We start from the raw sequence: 6,640 nt of genomic DNA, 5'->3' as shown, positions 1-6,640 counted from the left end.
CTACCTGACAAAGGCATTAAGTTACTTGGACTCACTTGAAGCACAGTCTTTTTATATTTTCAAAACACCAAGTTCCATGCAAGTATTCAGGCTGCCATGGCAACGTCGTACATTTGTTCCTGAGTGTCATTTCCCATCGCAATTGTTGTTTTTTGGTGTATATTTTTTTTCCAGAACTTTGCCTGACTTCAAAACTTTGGTTGCTGAGGCAACATCTCTTTTTGAAGGGAAGTGATAGGCTGTGCCCCTCTGTGCCAAGGCAAGGGCTGTTCTTTGAAGACCGGCAGGCTACAGAAAGAGAGGAGGTGTTAGGGAGGCTAAAAAGATACTGGGAAAAGCAGGGCGAGAGGAAGCAGTGGTGCTGAGAAGTGGCTACAAAGGGGCAACACACGCCTTCGCATGAGGCAGGTGGGACGGGCTCTGAGTGGGAGGCTCCAGGCTTAGCACAGGCGAGCTGATGTGCCACATTACATCAGGGGGAGTATTAAATGCGGTCCCAGCGAGGTAACGCTTTGTCTCTGATGTATCCCTCGAGGATCTTGTGGAGATGCATAGTCCTCACAAGACCTCCCCAAGGAAGGAATCTGTCACGGGGATGGTTTGACACAAGAAGCGACTGAGGCAGAGAGAGTTTGGATGAACTGTTGAAGGTCACGCAGTAAATTAGTGGCTCATATAGGAATAAGCCCCTGGAGGTGTTGTGTTTCATTTGTAAGATCATCATTCCTCTGATATTTAACTTACGCTTAAATAGAAACCCATTTACCTTCTGCAGAGAAGCACTGCAATCACTTTTTCTCTAGCTAACACATCACAGTCCTCACCTCTGCTATTTGTCAACGTATTTGGCCTGAAGTGCACCGAAGCAGGGACTCCTTTCTTTCCAGGCAGCAGGGCCCTGATCCACACCCTCCCTGAAACTGAAAAACAAGTAGTGGAGGAGGCCCCAAAGGGGGTGGCTAGGTGATTCAGTGATGAGGACATGTATGGGATAAGGCTATGCATGTGCCATGGGAATGGAGGCAGCATACAGGGTGCAAGAAGTGATGAAAGCAGACCAGAGGTGGCAATAGGACAACAGCACGGGAGGAGTGCATAGCTGATACAGGGACTGAAAGTTGTACCTGGGACACCACACTGTCACAAACCGGTATCAAGCAGAAGTAGCTTTAATTTCATTAAAGCTGCTCAGAAGATACAATTGAAGCAGCAGGAAATGCAGATCAGCCAGGCAAAACTCTTCAGAGCATCTTTAAGAGAGAAGACCTTACAAGTAATCTTTGCTGTAGAGAATTCACCTACCTCTTGCTGTGGGGCCCAGAACAGAACCCTTTACATCCTTTCTTACTTACCAGCAGCTGGCTTACATGCTAAAAACAAATCATCACTTCAATAGGGGTTCTCCCAAGCCCTTAGTTCATGCACTGCCTGTGAGCTAGCATCTTCCCTGACCTGCAAATTCACACTGTAGGTGCTGCTGGAAAGCAAAACCAGAGAGTACAATCAGGGTTGGTACCAGCTATGGCTTTTCCAGAGGGCATGGCTGATTCATTGGGCTTGCTCGCTATGTCTCCACTTTGCAGCCCGTGTCTCAGTGCCCCATTTCCAGCCTAATGATGACTCTGATGCCCGTGTATGGGTCACTGGAGATTAGGTTTTGATTTCTATCCATTTCAGCAATTCATAGCTGACTGCATGAGCAGAGACAAATAGAAACCTGCTGCCTGGATCACCACCTGCCTCTTTCGAATCTGGGTCAATGTAGCATTTAAAAATACAAACAGCCAACACAGCCCTGCCAGGCAGAAGTAAAAATGGTAAGCAAAGATGAGAAGTACTCTTGATGTCAAAAGAGAAACATACAGATGCAGGAGGCAGAAGGCTTTGTCTTTCTCCTGCATTTGTCTTCAATGCTCCTTGCCCAAGGGCATTGAAATGTAATTGCCCCTTCCATGTTGATGGAGAAGACCAGAAATGGCCTATGGCCATCATATGTCTGGCAAGGATCTCCCCAGGGGCTGTATCCTCTGCATCCTGGGACACTTTCTTCTTCCAAGTGACCACAAAAGCAGCTTGTGGAGGGACTCCCATGGTGATAATATTTCTCTGATGATTTCCAGGGATTGCTTATTTCCACAGACTTCTCTTGTCCAGGCACAAGAGAACTTGACTACGGGGGGTTTTCCTCACCAGTTCTGGATGTCCAACTTCTTTGGGCATCTTAGCTCATTACTAGAGGTTTTGGCCAAGGTTATGAGATCCTAGGATAGTGCACTGTGCTCTCCCCTGGGTGAAGCAGAACATCCCTGGAGCACAGCTGCACCAGATGCAGAAGGAGGGGGAGACCCTTTAGCTCCTGACATACTCCAACACACAATGTTTGCTGTAGGGGCTGAGGAAACCTTCAGGACTTCTTCCCTGCTTACCCATGCCAGCATGGGGGGATCGAGTCCTCTCCCATATTCAAGCATCTGAAAATTGCCTGGGACTCTCCTGTTCCCAAAGGCATGACATTCAGCTGCTGGATGGCCCAGAAAAAAACACCAAGCATCTTCTGTAAAATGTATCTGGACCTAAGCCATGTTAACCAAGAATTCTGCTCTCCCCTGTGGATACAACATCTGCCCATTGGAATAAACAGGAAACTATTTTATCCTCTGAGGAACAAGAAAGGTGAAGGGGTCACAACTGTAAATCGTGTGTCTCTGGGTTTGGGGCATTCAGCAAGAGCTACAAACAAATAGGTTTTCTGTTTTTTCTCATAGAGCAGGGAGTTAAACGCTGGGCTTCTCCCTCTGAGCTGGTCCTCTGACCTAATCCTACCCTTTTGTCCAGTGCAAAAGACAAAAGAGCAGACGTCCTGGTTTCCCCACTGAGATTGGATAGCATGCCATGGAGAATCACTGCGGCAACATGCTTGCCAGGTCACATGAAATACAGATGTGGATCTGCCTTGTCTGATTCTGCAGGACCACACGCGGCTGTGTTGTGGTGACCTGTCCACAAATAGGCAGACTTCTGCTACTCCACCTCCCTGCCAATTGATGATGCTCATCAGGAAAAACTCTGAGCTCTGTTGTCATCAGCCTTTATTGGCCACTTCAGAGTCTTTGTTTTTCACCCTTTTAGAAAGCAAACTAAGAAGGCTGTACATTAGATGAAGGCAGCCAGTGAGAATTTCTGCCCATGGGGTGCCCTGAAGTTGCTGGACTCCTTGGCCAGATCTCTGGGGCCTGTGTCTTGCAGGAGGTCAGGTGAGCTGGGCCTAAAGGAGCCTTCGACCCTCAACACCTCAAGTTTCAGTTCATCTCAATACTGGGGAAGCTTCGCCCTCTTTCCCTGTGATACATCTATTACTTGCATCAGCACCCCAACACAGTGCAGTAAAATGTTGGTGCAGCGTGGCGGTAGCAACGTTGCTGTGGAAACCATGATATTTTAATTGCCTGATTCAGGAGAAACCAGGTGTTCAGGCATTGTGTAACAACAGCTCTACTGCCAAAAGATTTGGCATGCAAGACTCTGCCACAGACCAGCCTGTGAGAGCCATGTGGCACTAGGCAAGCTGTTCTCTCTTCATACCCTTCAGTTCTCCCCAGCCCAGGCCATCACCCTTCACTGTCTGGGCCCCTACAGATGGCAAAGCAAACCTCCAGACTGGTGACAGCCTCTTGCACTCCGTTTGGGCACAGCATCCTGGTCAGACCATCAAACACCTCCTCAACATGAAATACAAGTAGGTGGTAACTGAATCTTGACTGTGCTCCTTATTCTGACATGATGGTCTAGGATGGTGATATTGCCTGTATGCTAGATGACCCATCAACAGTCGCTCTAAAAAAATGAAAAATATCTCAAGCAGTGTGTATTTAACTCCTTACTTCTATTGACTAAGGAGTCAATAGAGAGAATATTGACTAAAAACTCTTTAGTCAATAGAACTTCATTCTATGAAGTTCAACTTCAAGATCAGTTGAAGCCCACAAAGCACCAGGTGCAGCTTGAGACTTGACAGATTCCATCAGGTGAAGGTTTCCAGACAGGAAAGATGCCTACACATCTATTTATAGGTATCTATTTATACCGCAGAGGTACTGGTTGCTGATGAGCGCACAGCATGTGGCCAGCTGTGGATAGACCTGCTTTCCACTGAGCAAGTATTTCATTGGTACTTTGATCAAAACAGGCAGATAATTCTGAGAGCCCAAAACTGTGGCACAAAAGGCACATAAATCAGGTATTTCCTGGCCATTCTGCCCAGAGATTTGTGCGCTTTCTTGCCAGATTTCCCACGCAGCAGTCAGAGAAAAGAAAAAAGAAAAAAGAAAAAAAAAAAAAGAAAGAAAAAAAAAAAGATTACTAACAAAAGGGCTGGTGAAGTGAGGTAAAGACCAGGGAGAGGACATGGAACAGTTTGGCCAGATGAAAGCTGAAGGGCAGGAGGAAAGCAATGGCCAAGAAGCAGCAGATGGTCCAGGGGACATTCTCTGATGCATGTCCCTTGGTGTCCCATTTCTACCAGAACGCCCTGAGAACTGATCCAAGACATTATTACCCCAATGTCCTGCCTGCCTTTGAAGCTGGCAGACCTGAAAACAGCAGCAGGAGATGCATTGGGAGCTCTGCAAGGTGGTGAAGGACAGATTACTGTGGCCAGAAAGGTGAATGGGGGGATGGCCATGGAGGGAAAAAGAGAGCAAGCATGAGACATGAGGTGGGGTGGAGGAGGAGAAAATGGAGTAACTGGCATTGCTGGGAAAGACTCAGAGCAGAGGTGTGCAGGAAGCAGTGGGGAATATGTTGCAAATGGATAGGCATAATGGGATGAAGTGCAGTAGCAGGCACTTGTACATCATGGCTGTGGGACGATGAATGGTTTGGGATTTTGAGGGAACCCAGACCAGCATTAGGGGATCACAGACTTACTCAGACCTCCAAAAGGGATGGAAACTCAGCACGATACGCTCCCCAGCAGACCACATTGCAGGCACCCCAAGCTACAACACGTCCGTGCCTTTCCATGGGGTCTTTGCTTGTCTGAGGTCAGTGCCTGGTAGACCAGGTCAGGTTGCTTCTCACGTTGCCCATATCAGCATATTGTGCTTGCCACTGTTTATCTCGCATCCCTGAGCAATGGCCCCTAGGGCTCTGCAGTTGGGTTTTGTTTTATTTTGTGGAGGAAGTGACACTCACAACACGCTCAGAGGTTATGTGGCTGCATTGCAACAGCTCTCATCTCACGCGGAGATGGAGCAGATCTGAGTGGTGCAGATGTGATGACTCAGCTGTGCTGGATTTTGCGGTAGTGGAGCTCCACCGACATTTCCCCAGAAATGTTCTGGTTAGCTTAGTGCAGGACAACAGGGAATTGAGCCTAGCGAAGCTGCCCCAGAGCCAGGAGCCCAAAGCAAGCCTTCAACAAAGCCCTTCTCCTCCGATACCGCATTGCAGCAAAGGAGAGGGAGGATCTACACACCTCCTGTTTGGTGCCTATGATGCAGAAACACCCACCCGAGCTGGTTGGCCTGGCCTCCTCTCACAGTCAGCGGAGAGGAAACAAATGCTGTTAGGGCACAGCTCCTCTGGCCCAAAGAGGAGGACAAAGGGGACAAAGTCAGCTCTGTAGGCTAGGTAAAGGAACACTGCACTGCTGAGACATGAGGTGGCTAAGTTTGTCTGGTTTCACTTGTTCTGTTGGCCTTGGAGTGAAGAACAGGGGTTTTGGGCATCCAAGGACACCCGATGACTTTGTCCCAAGTCTCAGAGCACCAGAACATCAGTGATGGCTGAGAAGAATCACCTTCACCAGGAGCATGACCTGTCCTTATCAAGTAGCTAGAAGCTGAGGAAAGGTCTGGTCTTCTTCACCAGGGGGACCACTGAACCTTTATGAGGGTAGATACTCCCATGAATTACCACTCTAGCTAAATGAGAACTGGTATTCCCCCCCCCAAATTTCCATCTGCAGCGTGAATTCAAAACAAGCCTTTACTAATCAGCAACCCTGAGTTTGAAGATAATGTCAAAGTTGTGCGTAGCCCAGCTCCGCTTCTTGTGATGGAGCTGCATACATTAATTGCTAAATAGCGTTGTTTCGAGCTGTATGTACACTTACATAACCTCGTACCATATAATCAACACATTTCGTAGCACGAAGAGATCAATCATTCTGATCCCCGTCACAGAAATACTCTCCCGCTCCGTATCATGTCATGAAAACAACCAAAAAGAAACAACAAAAAAGATTTATATATGATCAACCTCCACACCTGCCACTACCAAAGAAGTGGTGGTGGTACTGGGGAGGGGTGGCAGGGGCTGCAGGATGTGTAGGACACACCTGCTACAGTGCTGTGTGGGCTACATACAGCATGTGGCTGGAAAATAACCATAATACTATGTTGTTTTGGGGCTGTGTTGGCTATTTGAGGGGACACAGTGCTTGAACAGGGTCATGAGAGCTTGTGAGGGAGGCAGAATGCTTTCAACTGGACATTGTCAATTTGGGGGATGTTGGGCTCCAGGGGAGTTTACAGCCCTGTTACTCCCAGTTCTTCCTCCCTGAGGGACTGAAGCTCAGGATTTCTTCCACATGAGCTGTGCTTAGATGCAAAGTAAGGTAAAACAAAGGTGGCTGGGA

Source organism: Netta rufina, assembly GCF_964035555.1.
Source record: "Netta rufina genome assembly, chromosome: 1".
NCBI lineage: Eukaryota > Metazoa > Chordata > Aves > Anseriformes > Anatidae > Netta > Netta rufina.
Note: the sequence above shows the minus strand (reverse complement) of the source record.